Consider the following 13,672-nt stretch of genomic DNA (forward strand, 5'->3'; position numbering starts at 1 on the left):
ATCGTCCCCTTCAGCTGCACCAAATCTTCTTTGCCATAATTCAAGCGCAAAGGGCCAGCTCACATCAGCAGTAAGATATTTCATCTCTAAAAATCGCCTGCTGTTCAATCCTCGGTATTTTTGGCATTATGGGAACTATTTTTCGTCGATTTACGCAGAACGAGGGTAAACTTACAGATATGCACAGAAATAAAACTAAACCAATGTGAAATAATTTTAAGATAAAAGCCATAATAAATACATTTAATTATGTAGGCTATATATAATCTATAATTGTAGCGTGTGTGTATTTCCTGTAATTAGTGTATTGGTTAAAGCGTCTAATGATTGTTTTTGCGTTGTTTTCGTCGTGCACTTTAGCTTAACGAGGCCTGGGTTAAACTGGCAGAATAAGGCTGAGGCTCACCGCGAGGGACATCGGATAACAGCCGTGTATGGCGGATAAAGGCTGATCTACAGCGTGACAAAACGGTGCGTTTTGGTGGTTAGTATACTGTAGCTTCACCAGATAAATGTTTCCTTTTTTGACGCTTTGTAAGTGATTTGTTTAAATCTTTTTGAATTAAATGAAAGAAAATATGCTACATTTATTCGTATTAATTTAGATAAAAAATTAAAGTTTAACAGCAATTATTCATATTAAACCAATTACATAATATACGTAATATTAATTTTAATTTGTGGCGATACGAACATTTAGAATTCGGCAAAAACAGCATAACAACTCACATTTTATAAAACCACAAATAAATACCCGAGTAAAACAACAAAACCGACATATTTGAATAAATTCAAACAAATTAATAGCTCATCGAGAAAAAAAAATAGGCTAAATAAAAATAAAAAGCACCATAAAAGGATACAGAGGCAGGTGGTTACGCTTGTGTGACGTGATCATTTAGTGTTGCCTACAGTGAGCAGGACGCCTGCGTAAGCAGATGACGCAATGAAATGCCATGGAAGATACCACTACTGAATTCATACAAATACAGAAGTTTATTTTACGATGCAATAGGCTACATTCTGCGCATACTACTTATATTTAACAGTTTATTATTAATACATTTTATTTTTAGGATCACAATTAAATCAAAGTAATAATCTAGAGATTAATATAGAATTAGGATCAGGCCCAATTATGAGTCGAAGAAACGTTAGCTACTGCAGTTGGTTTCATATTGTGTAAGACGTATAATTGTGTTCTTCAATTCACTTTTGCTGTAGAAGGAATTCGCAGGCAACTTAAACGGGATTGTCCATGCCTGAAGGACTGAACCAAAATATTTAAGTCATTTTTCGTTGTCTGTACGGGGTCTGTGAGTATTCTGCATGTCTAATGACTCAGAGAGATTTGTCACTTACTCCAGTGAACGTCTGTCTGGACAGTTTTATTCCATTATTTATTCCATGCTTCCGACCCCGAGAGCTCCGATTTCACAGGCAATTTTTCACTTTCAAACGCTATCGTCACGACCAATTCGTACTCCGAGGTGCTAATTCGTACGAAATTGTACGACCTCTGGTACGATTTCGTACGATTTGGCTCCCACCACTATTTAGGTTTAGGGGCGGGGTGCTTTGGTGTAGGTCCGACCATACGAATGTCCAACTCGAGAATACGCGATTTGACCGTATTTTGTACGAGGTGGTCGTACGCGACGTACGATTAGCCACCTCGTAAAATATGTACGAGAGGCCCTTAATCATATACCACCAAAAAAAATGACCTTTCTGGGGATTGTAAATGATCTGCCCACACATCTGGTAAGATGGATATATTAAGTTTTCATGGGATACTGTCTAAACTGAGAGGCCCTTATTCATTTTCCACGAGAGAAATGTTTTATTTGACAATTCGATTTTATCTCGTTTTCCTCGAATTGTACCCTTTTCCGGCATAAAATTTGCCAACCGTTTTAACTCCGTAGACAACTTTAATCTTTTAGTAATTTTACTGGCATGGTGGAACTACTAAAACATACTCGAATAATAATAATAATAATAATAATAATAATAATAATAATAATAATAACAATAAAACTGAGCTAAATTTAAATTTTATCGTTTGTCCTTTCTTAATCTAGCTACCGCTTGCAGTATAGGCTAATAAGATTAAACATCACTGAACAATGTACAATTTTGCCACAGATGCAATCAATGTCAAAGACAATGTCACGTTTTCAAAGCATCACATACTAATCACATTAAAAGACTGTCCTGTCGCAAAACTCCAACATATATAGCTGGCCAATCAAACTCATATGACTATAGCTGAAAAATTAATTGTAGCTTATTGCATGATCGGAAGAACTTCTGAGTAAGGCAGCTACTGAAAATAGCAGAGAAAACTTAGTTAATGCATTTACATCTATATTTACTCAAAAAATACATCATGGTTTACATGTGGTTAGAATCGCCCATGATCCATGAGGAAGAAGTTTTTTTTTTCTGAGGAATTATTTTGAACTTTTTCAACAGTAATAACTCATCTGAGAGAAAGAACTGTTTTTTCATACATTTTGTTTGCAATGTGGGTAAAAATATTTTTTGATATGGACAAAAAGAGCCCCCAAGACCAAATATATTCAATGTGACAGCCTTGCAATAAAAGCATACATCAGCATTCATGAGATCAACAACATAGGATTCATAATGTGTTGAATGTGAAGGCATGAGCATGAATCATGCTAACCAGGCCCTGTATCTGTTATTATCAACAGTAGCTTGGATTGCTTTCCAACAAAGGTGGATTAACATTTGGCAAGCGCAGCACTGGCATCAAATGTCCTGTCATCCTAATGTAAATTACCTGCCTTAATTTTTAAATTTTTTTTTTTTTTTTTTTTTTTTTTTTGCAAGGTCAGTCTAATGTGATTAAGATATTTTCAAAAGAGATAGTCACTCCTAATTCATGTCTGACACAATTTTTTGGTGTTTTCCCACAGGAGTAGCTTCTCAACTGTGCAAATGGAGAGCAAAGCATTGTTAGTGAGAAGAAAAATCCCTCAACAGAAATCAGAAATTCATAACCAACAAAAAATGAACCCCTGCTTAATCATTATTTATACACGTAATCACCTGAAACCCAACACGAGTGTGTTTATTGAAGCTCTTCAGGACAACCCCAAATACAGCAGGCAGTAGAGTAATGTAATACTAGACCGAGATGCTCTATGGGTCGCAATGGCTGCAGTGAAAATAATTCTGTCTGGTTAATCTGCAGAGCGGCAGCACAGCACACAGGCCTCTACATCAATTAGGTGAGTAATAGATGTAGAGCTGGCACAGGATCTGGGTGACACCAGAGTCAAGGCCTGCATGTGGTCCATTTGAAAAGAGGATGCATGCTTCCGCTAAAAGCGGAGGGACTGTGAGGGGGTGTGGAGGGTATCGAGAGTGAGGCATGAACGCACAGAGTCTGGTGACATTTCAGCCTAATTGCAGGACTGGGCTTTGACTGTTAAAACAAAATGAGTGAGGATTAAGTGCAGAGCCATGCTTAAAAGGACCCATTACTTAAAGGGTAAGAACAGGAAAGTGGAAAAACTTTGCGCTTCAAGGATAAGATTATTGACTTCAGACACAAAATCTATGTCAAAACTAACTCTCTGAATGAATTATGACCACATAGGATCTTTGGAAAAAGCATCACCTACTTAAAAACATGAAGAATGGAATTAGGGGAGACAATGATCATTTAGTTATACCAGACCATCTGGGAGAATGAAGCAGAAGTTAGCAGAACTAAACAAAAGTGAGAACGTGAGAGGACTGAGGGAGTCTCAAAAACAGTGATGTAATCTTTTTGACATCCATCAGAGCCTCATGTACCTTCTAATGAAGTCTGATCAGACAGTGGTAACTGTAGAAACTGAAGATTGTTCTGGTCATTCTTTTCTATGCACTCAAAATGAATAAGGACCAGAACTTCAGAAAGCATCACAAAAGTGGACCATCTCATGTGCCACATATGTGTAAATGAATTGGTATTTTGAGTATAATCTTTTCAATGAATTCGTTGATTTGGTTCAGAAAACAGATCTGGGGTGCGTCTACCAAACCATGGGGGTAACTTGGTGCTTAACTACCACAGTACAATGCACTGTTGGAGAAACTAACTACATGTAGTTATTTACGAATGTTTCCTGAAAACGTGGGAACTTCATTGCACATCTGTCCTTCAAACCACATTGGTTACAACTGTGATTTGTTTTTAAATCAGACTGATGTGGTTCTTGAGCTAAAATTACTGGATCACTTGTTACTGACAGCATTTTTTGAGTTCAAAGAGAGAAGAATATCAGGTCATAGGAGACATCTTGAAGCGCTACTTGCTGATTAAGGACCTTGTGTAGTATTCCCAGAAGGTGCTCTTTGGTTAAATTTAAAACAATTATTCCAAAAAAGAATCCAAGGCACTTCTTCTGGTCCGAAAGAGTTAATAGGCCTTTATTTACATTCTGGCCATCACAATTAACATTAAAAATGCCTTAAACGCTGCACACTTCAGCCTTCCTCAGAGTGTGCCAGAAGAATATCAGTTAACAACTACATTTCCAAACCCGATCTCATAAAAAGGTTTAGTTGCTAATACTTTAGTATAGGGATCAGTTCTCACTATTAACTAGTTGCTTGTTAGCATGCCTATTATTAACATACTGTATTTGCAATCTTGTTAAAGTGCTTATAAAGCACATATTCTGCATGACCATATTATACACCCCTAATCCTACCCAATACCTAAACTGAACAACTACCTTACTAACTATTAATAAGAAGCAAAGTAGGAGTTTATTGAGGCAAAAGTTTTAGTTAATGGTTTGTTATTAGAGAGAATTGGACCTTAAAATAAAGTTTGACCATTTAGTTTAATTTGTACTTTTAGTTTAATTTGTAACTTAATTCATATAAAAACGTATGATTTTTTATTTTAAAAAAGCAAGCACAAAGGTGTTTAAAATGTATTCTGAGCTCATACAAATTCATATAAATTTGCCACCAATTCACTAAAACGTAAAATAGTTACCAACTGCCATGAGAGTGTTTTATGTTTCATAAGAAGTTAATAATGATTATTATTTACAAAGAAATGAAATGGGATGTTTGTGGAATTCCATGTATTTGTAATTCAATTAAAAGAAAACTGTAGTAAATTATAAGACTTGAATGTATTTTAAAACACAAACCTGGTTTTCATCCAGGTGTTGATCATAACTAAATATGCTGCCAATATGCTTGACATTTGTACAGAATTAAATCCAAGCACGGCCTCCCTGGGAATCCATCAAGCATCTAGCTGATAGTCCTGTGGAGGAAAGAGGGGACATAGATAACAAGTAGCTCATAGTCAGACACAGCACACTTATCGCCTCTCACTTTCTGACAGACCCCTTTCTAATGCCACAGCCTGGAGAAGTTCTATGGCAGACATGAGAAATAGATCCCTGTCGGAAAAAAGATATTGGGAGGACAAAGTGTGTCAGGTCAGCACCTGAGGAAAGCTGCCATGGCACAAGCCCAGCCTCTGCCACTGAACAGCCTCCTGCGGCAGACAGGAGAGAGAGCGATGACCCATCCCTCTGCCCCTGATGGCCTTATTAAAGACATCCACTACCACACATTGACTCAATGTATGTAAAAAATTCAGATGTACAGTAAGAGCATCGAAATGCTATGTGAATTATCATAACAGCAACGTGTATAAGAAACATCTGGATTTTGTAGCATGGGACATGTGGTAACTCATCCACATAAGTATTCATACCCAAGCCAAGAGCACAAACATTCTCAATAAACTTAATCAAAAATATCATAATTAAGAGAAAGAAATCACTATTTTGCTCATTATCCAATAAAAATTGATATTCAAGTTCAAATGCCAATTCAATATGATCATTTTAATCTTAGTTTGTAATCATACTAAATAATTTTATACTCTTCATTACAGAATTAAAACCGACGGCCGACGGAGATGTATCAGTCACGTTAGGCTGCGTCTGCTCATCAGAGCTAATTTGGGTGTGCAGTTAACACTTCCATAAGCAAAGAGAGTGAAGTGGCCCTATTAACAAATGCCTGCTGACAACAGGACAGAAATATTCTTCCCCAGCTGTGAATGCCTCTTTTTTTTTTCATCCAAATGAACATGTCATGCTTCACCTGCGTTACCAACAGCATTGCCAAAAGTAAATGAACACAAACGCAACAAACGTGAGTGAAGCACAACAGAAGCTCTTATCCTTTGGGCTGCTTAACTCATTATGGTTTAATCTGTGGCATCCAACTGACAACCCTGTAGTAAAATAACTATACAGCTTTTATTCAATACTTGTACCCGAAAGTAAAGAGAGGAAAAGATTTGCGAGTTCTCTTACAGTAGCGGTTCTTAACTGCTGGGTCGTAGGGCCGTAAAGGGACAAATAATGTTAAATACAAATAACTAAATACAACATATTTAGGATAGGAAAATCAAAAGAAAATTCATAGCAAGAAGTAGAATGTAGGAAGTTGAAAGCACTTCCTATATCTATATCTATATGTATATAGTATATACATACATACATACATATATATATATATATATAAATATACACATACATACATACATACACACACATAATATATATATACAAACACACACACACACACACACACACACAAACAATCATTCAAAAGTTAGGAGCCTCAAAGAAATATTTTAAAAAGAAGCAGTTAGGACATTTACAATTGCTGCAAGACGAAATTAAGTTTAATGTATTGTAATGTACTCTAGATTAAACATATTTCAATATGGTTTTAATTACATTTATATATACCATTTTTTATACATTTTTTTTAGAACATTTCTATTTAGTGTATTTTGTGATTTGATTTGTGGTACCAGCACTTGAGATGTTTATGCAAAATGAACATCGTAAAACTGGAATACACTAAATGACTTTTAAAATCGAAATAGATTAAAACACTAGAAATCATACACTTGCAAACTTTGTTACAGAGAAAACTGGGTATAATGTACACTAAACAACTAGAAATCACATACATACTAACAGAGTTTTAAGTGCTTCTAAACAAAAACTTGTGCAGAAACACGTGACTCATTGCTGTAAGACGCATTACAAATGAAAACAACGCTCAAAAATATCAAACATGTTTGACATCCTCTCACTGGATGGAATTATTAAAGTAAAAAAAAAAAAAAAGTCTGTGCTCATCACAATTTGTCAACTCCAACTGCTTGAAATCTACAGGCTCTGACTTATGGCAACTAGCGTCAACTCAGAGCCAAAATCTGGGCAAATGTTATGTAGTGTATTCCAATCTTCTAGGCACAAAAATACGCTTGCTCTAAAAACAACAACACAATTCTGGAGGCATGGGAAATCTGTAGGCTCTGGGAGTGAGTCCTCTATCAATCACAGGTGAAGAGGAGAGCGCAAAGAGACTGATGTGCAGCACAGAGAGGGAGAAGAAAAAGAGAAAGCCATCCTTCACCTGTTATAATTAGCCCTGGCCTTTTCACAGGATTAATTAAAACAAGTTTCTTTCCTGATTTAACCACAAGGGATGACCTGCAGGACCAATATAACTATAGCTGAAGTAGAGATAAAGTATGCGGCGATGTCTACGGATCCCTCTCTCTATTTTTCTTTCTCCTGATCCGTTGACCCTAGTGACTTGGGCTTTGAGGCCCCATTCACAGCTCACTCAAACAGCATCACCCTATCTACTAAAGATTTATGAGATGACCTCTTTATGTCAGTGTGTGTTTGCAGATCTCACACACACACACATACACTTTCTCCCTTTATTTCCCCTTCTCTTTCTCGCACAGGTACTAGGGGTCTTGTTATCCTCCCAGTGGCTGCTGCGTTGCATTAATATGGCTGCAAGTTGTCTTCTCCATGAGAGAGAGAGACTACTGGAGGGAGAGAGGAGGATAAGAGGCCTGATGAATATCTTTACCTGGGTGGCTAAAAGCGGAAAGGAGGACGCGTGGACCTTGAGCAGCGTGAGGGGAGCGTTGGTCTTATGATGGATGACGAGGAGCCGGGTGTGTCTGGATCAATGCTGTGAGCTCTGCAGTGTGGAACAGGTGAGAGAAAGATGAGAAATGAGCGCTGGGGCCTGGCCTTGCTGTGCGGTTTGCCATTTCAAAGCACACTGATCATTTTCACACCCACACATGTGTGCACACAAAAAACACCAACCCATTTGCATCATCCTCAATCTGTCTTCTCCGTCCAAGCCGCTTGAGAACGGCTAACTCGGTTAGCCTTTCCTCACCCCTCTTCTTCATGGCTGCGTGAGGAGCGTCTGGGAGAGTGCTTGGACTGGACTGATATGTTCATTAGTGGTGAGTGATGCCCCTGGATGGGTCCGGCAGCTGCCTGGCCCTTTGTGACAGCAGAGCGGAGACCGTGTGAGCCGAGCAACTAATCTTTCACTGACAGACAGCCGGACAGCCTTTGCTCTCAGATGACATACTGGAAAAGTGCTGAATTATACAGTTCTTCTTCAAAGTACTTAAACATATCATGGCATTCTACATGGTCTTAACGTAATTAATGTTATGCACAAGTTTTGCAAAATGTGAAAATGTAGCTGCGGGTATGAAAGCACCACAATTTTACTCCCACTGACAGAAACCATAATAATTCATTAAATATTAATTATAAAATTACAACCATGTAAGAACATGAAGACAATTTTTTTTATTCTGCATTAACAATTCCAGTACAATATTTTGTTGTAACCTATTTTAAAAGGGGGTACTGGTGGATCATGGCATTAGTAATGTCAAAATCATGGGTTTGTCTCCCAAGGAATACACAGAATGAGCTGACAGAATGAACTGTACAGTTGAAATGCATCTGAAAATATAGTGGGCTCTTGAAGTCCAACTTTGGATTTAAAATTGCATTTAAATGCTCAAACTTGTAGATTTCAATATTTATTTTATACTTATTTCATAAAATGTATTGTACATTGAAATAAAATTTGTTATATCAATTTTATATACAATACAATTCAAAAGATTGGGTTCAGTAATACCTTTTTGTTAAGTCACTTATGTCATTTATTTGATAGATACAGTAAAAACAGTCATATTGTGCAAATATTACTACAATTTAAAATAAGTAGGGATGCACTATAAATATTGCACAATATTTAATTCGCATCTCGTCAGTAAAGCCGGTTCTGTAATCAGGGGTAAATCTCTACACGTGCGTGCTTTCACATGGAGCAGCATTTACTACACAGAGCCGTTGTTCACTGACAAGCTGCGCAAAACCATGATCATATTTTGCGTATGTTTTGTGCAGCTTGTCAGAGAACAATGGCTCGATGTAGTAAATGCTGCTCCACGTGAAAGCACACGTGTAGAGATTTACCGCTGATTACAGAACCGGCTTTACTGACGAGATGCGCATTAAATATCGTGCCGATAATTTATCGTGCATCCCTAAAAATAAGTGTTTTCTATTTTAATACATTTTAAAATGTAATTTATTCCTGTGATGGCAAAGCTGAATGTTCATCTGCCATTAATCTAGTCTTCAGTGTCACATGATCCTTTTAGAAATTATTCTTAAATGTTGATTTGGTGCTCAAGAGACCTTTCCTAATATTATCAATGTTCAAAACAGTTGTGCTGCTTAATATTTTAATTGTATATTAAAGCAGAAAATATCAGGCACAACTAATGTCAATACTCTCAAAAAGATAATCGATGAGCACCATATCTACTGTATCTATCTATCTATCTATCTATCTATCTATCTATCTACATATAGATAAACACACACAATGCCACATACATAATGAAAAAGAGTCAGAGAAAACAAATGGCAGATGAGTGTGATTCACTAAACTGTCTGTCAGTGAGACAATATGAGACGGAAATGAGAAAGAGAGAAAGAGAAAGACTTGGGAAGACGTACGACTCACTGGCCTGCCACATACAGCAGATGTTGTTGCCTATTGAGCTGTTAATTTAACGGGAGTTTATTGAATAGTAATTAGGAGGAGTTCACTTACCATGATAGAGGTAGAGCCTGCTCTGCAAGCTAAACTTGCCTTTACCCTCACTTCCTCCTCGCTCCCTTTCACCTCACTTCCATGGCTGTTCACAAGGAAACCTGCAGAAAATACAATATATTATTTTTGAGTTTTTTGAAGGTCATTATTCTCATTAAAATATGGTAAGGATATGTCAGCAGACTGTAGGTGATAACCTTCACTTGCACTATGCAAGATTATCAAAATTCAATAATTCAAGATATTACTCAAAGCATTGTGGTTCCCCAGATATAACAAATTTTATTATTCCACAATGTTATTATTTGTGGAGCCCTCTTAATGCTCTATTTATCAGGGTGAGAGGGTGCAGAGGAAAATCAATGTTTAATCAGCAGTAAGCTGTTTGCACGGGGCACCGAGTGAAATCCAGTAACCCAGACACATTCAGTGATATAACTATCTCACAGTCCATAATCAATCAACATCTACAACTCCATAGAACACAATGCCAAAGTGCATATGATCCCATCAAAGTTTACATCAGCCTGCCCACTAAACAAGCATACAGAGAGCTCTTTCTGTGTGCTAAACAGATAGACTAGCTCCAGCGGTTTCGGTTATAAATCAGAGAAGAAGTGTTACTAACAGTGTTGACTTTCTCTTTAGTCTCCGAGTGTGTGGGGTTCAGGCACCTGGTCTCTGTCGTCAGTCTAATATGGACTCTGCCAGCTCCATGCGCTCAAATGCCCACAAACATATGCTGCCATTGTGATGGAGATGAGCAGCAGGGATGTCTCCCTCTTTCCTTTCACTACGCAGCCAATGGGAGACCCCCGTGGAGGGTCGCAGGTCAAGTGGGAGGGTATTGTGATTGGTGGGCTCAGGGGAAAGGCCTTGAGGATGTGTAAATTAGGCTCATCAGCGTGAGGTCACGCGTGTTTGAAAGCGTACGTCTAACCCCTCGTGTGTCTTCCAGCCCTGACAGCTTCATCAAGGTTGGGCCTTATGAATAAAAATCAGAAGAGTCATGAATTTTAACATGCCCACAGGACCAAGGAAGCATTCTCCTTGGTTAACAAAACTTAAACCCAGTGAACTGTTTTCATTGTCTGTCACATACTCATTTGATTTACACTTGATTCCACTGGCTATCAACCACAACAATAAAAACTCTCTGAATGTGTTTTAATTTGATCATTTTGGTTAAAACAAAGCATAAAATTATTATTATTATAATAGTATTTTTATATCTGTTTAAAACGTTTGTAAAAAAATGAAGAAAATATTGGCCTTGGTCACACTGTTGCTAATGAAGCTAAATTGTATCAAATGTATTGTAAAGTTTTATATTATATTTACACACACAGCACAACTTTATCCAAAGTGCATTAATGTTATATATTTATATGCCTGTGGAAATCAAACCCATGACCTTGGCATCATATTTTTAGTGTGATATTTCAGTTAACTTGATTTATTTTAGAAAATGTCTTTGCTGTATTTCAAAAGGTAAACTTACACAAGTGTGCTGATTTTAATTCTGGAAGTGAACTACTTTAAGATTTCAGTGTCACATGATCCTTTAGAAATCATTCTTATATGCTGATTTGGTGCTAATGAAACATTTCTTATTGTTATCAATTTTGAAAACATTTGTTTCTGCTTAATATTTTTATGAAATCTGCCTACTGATATTTTTCAGGAATCTTTAATGAATAGAAAGTTCAAAAGAACAGCATTTATTTGATATTGTAAAGACTTTTAAAGTTTTAAACTGGATTTCTCTCACTTTTGATCAATTCAAAGCACCCTTGCTGAATAGAAGTATTTCATTCAAAATAAAGAAATTGCCGACCCCAAGTTTTTGAAGGGAATACACATATAAATCGCTAATAATATAAATGTTTCACACAATAACGTGACATTTTTAGGACAAATGTCTCTGCGCAACAACAAGGAAATATTTTAAAACTTTCAACAACGTGTCAGAAAACGCAAGAGATGGAAACACAAAGAAAACAAATTGCCACATAACAGTCAAAACTCTTAAGCAGGCTGTTCCAGGCTAAACATTGATTTCAAATAAAACACTGGATGTCTGCAGCTACTTGGAGCACATTTCAAAATGTCACATTTCTGGCCTGTCGAGCTCTCGCTGGCTTTGAGCTGTTTAGCTGCTCCACACCACAAGAGCAGAGGCGAAAACGGCCTGCGTTAATACCACATCAGTCTCTCATTGATTTCATGTTAGTTTCTCGGACCACCTTTTCTTCTTGAATCAATTTGAAAATAAAAGAAAACCAGAGGCAAAAATAAGCAAGGGAGGTTGCAACCTTTGATCCCCGCATAATTGAAAGAAAAGGTCAAAGCTTATCACCGCAATGCATAATAAACGCAGCAACAATTTCTCATTGTCAAAGAGATTAAAAGTAGTCTATATGTGAAATCATAAGATAAAATATAATATAGTATAAAACTAAAGCAGACCAGTGTTTGAGGGGACCATATTTAAAACTAACAACGCTACTATCTTAAATATTCTGAATCAATCCAGTGAATCAGTTCATCCTAAACAGCCCTGTCCCTCTTGTTGTGTTGGAAATTACGATGCATTAGTCAGCTGGTCCATCCTAAATGGTTCTCTCTCTCCTGTAGTGTTTGGAAAGTTTGATTCATTCTGGTGAATCCTTATTTCGAAAAAACTAAAACAAACAAAAAAACATGTAAACAAAAAGACTAAATTGTATTACACAATCTAAATATGCTTTGATTAATTTACACAATAGTTGAATTATATTACATTAGAAATTTTTTGTAACATTATGTCTTTACTGTCAATTATGATCAATTTAATGTGTCTGAAATAAAAAGTACCCCAAACTTTCGAGAAGTGTGTTTTTTATATATATATATATATATATATATATATATATATATATATATATATATATATATATATAAAGATATTTAATAGTATAGTAATAATTGTATTATATATACATTGTGTTTTTGATCAATTAAATGTATTCTTGCTGAATAAAATTTATTTCTTTCACTTCTTTCCCAAAATAAAATGTAATATAATTCTTATTGACCACAAAAGTTTGTTACAAAATGTTACAAAAACTTTTCATTTCAAATAAATGCCATTCTTTGATATTTCTAGTCAACAAACTCTGAAAAAAAAAAAAAAAAAAAAAAAAAAAATACATAAATGCAAAATTGTACACAACTGTTTTCAACATTGATAATAAGCAGAAATGTTTCTTTAGCAAATCAGCATATTAGAATGATTTCTGAAGGATCACGTGACACTGAAGTCTGGAGTAATGACTGCTGAAAATTCAGCTTTGTCAACAAAGGAATAAATTACATTTTTAAAATACTGAACTAGAAAATGGTTATTTTAAACTGTAAACATATTTCACAATATTACTATTACTAATGTTATTGCTGGATTTTGGATCAAATAAATGCAGCCTTGGTGATCAGAAGAGACTTCTTTTAAACACACACATTTTTTTATATGCAAGTCATAGCACCTCCAAGTAATTACAACATTATACATGTTATGATGAATTTAAAAGTCTCCAAAGTGTGAAATGCAAATACACAAACACACTGTAGGTAAAAACAAGCACTGACATAC

General features: G+C 36.1%; 2 long non-coding RNA genes across 2 annotated transcripts in view; one reads left to right on the top strand and one right to left on the bottom strand.

Annotated features, from left to right (window-relative positions):
* LOC109074815 overlaps positions 1 to 13,672 on the bottom strand; it is a 70,622-nt gene that overhangs the window by 16,372 nt on the left and 40,578 nt on the right. The window contains exons 8-12 of the long non-coding RNA XR_006156280.1: positions 10,670 to 11,025; positions 10,042 to 10,142; positions 8,211 to 8,396; positions 7,966 to 8,079; positions 5,187 to 5,305 (exon numbers count right to left, since the gene is read on the bottom strand). This is a non-coding gene — a long non-coding RNA (uncharacterized LOC109074815). The remainder of the gene's footprint in view (positions 1 to 5,186; positions 5,306 to 7,965; positions 8,080 to 8,210; positions 8,397 to 10,041; positions 10,143 to 10,669; positions 11,026 to 13,672) is intronic.
* LOC122139433 lies at positions 44 to 7,976 on the top strand. Its single transcript, XR_006156281.1, has 3 exons — positions 44 to 165; positions 361 to 471; positions 7,835 to 7,976. It is a non-coding gene; the product is annotated as an uncharacterized LOC122139433 (long non-coding RNA).

Source organism: Cyprinus carpio, chromosome B13 (assembly GCF_018340385.1).
Source record: "Cyprinus carpio isolate SPL01 chromosome B13, ASM1834038v1, whole genome shotgun sequence".
NCBI lineage: Eukaryota > Metazoa > Chordata > Actinopteri > Cypriniformes > Cyprinidae > Cyprinus > Cyprinus carpio.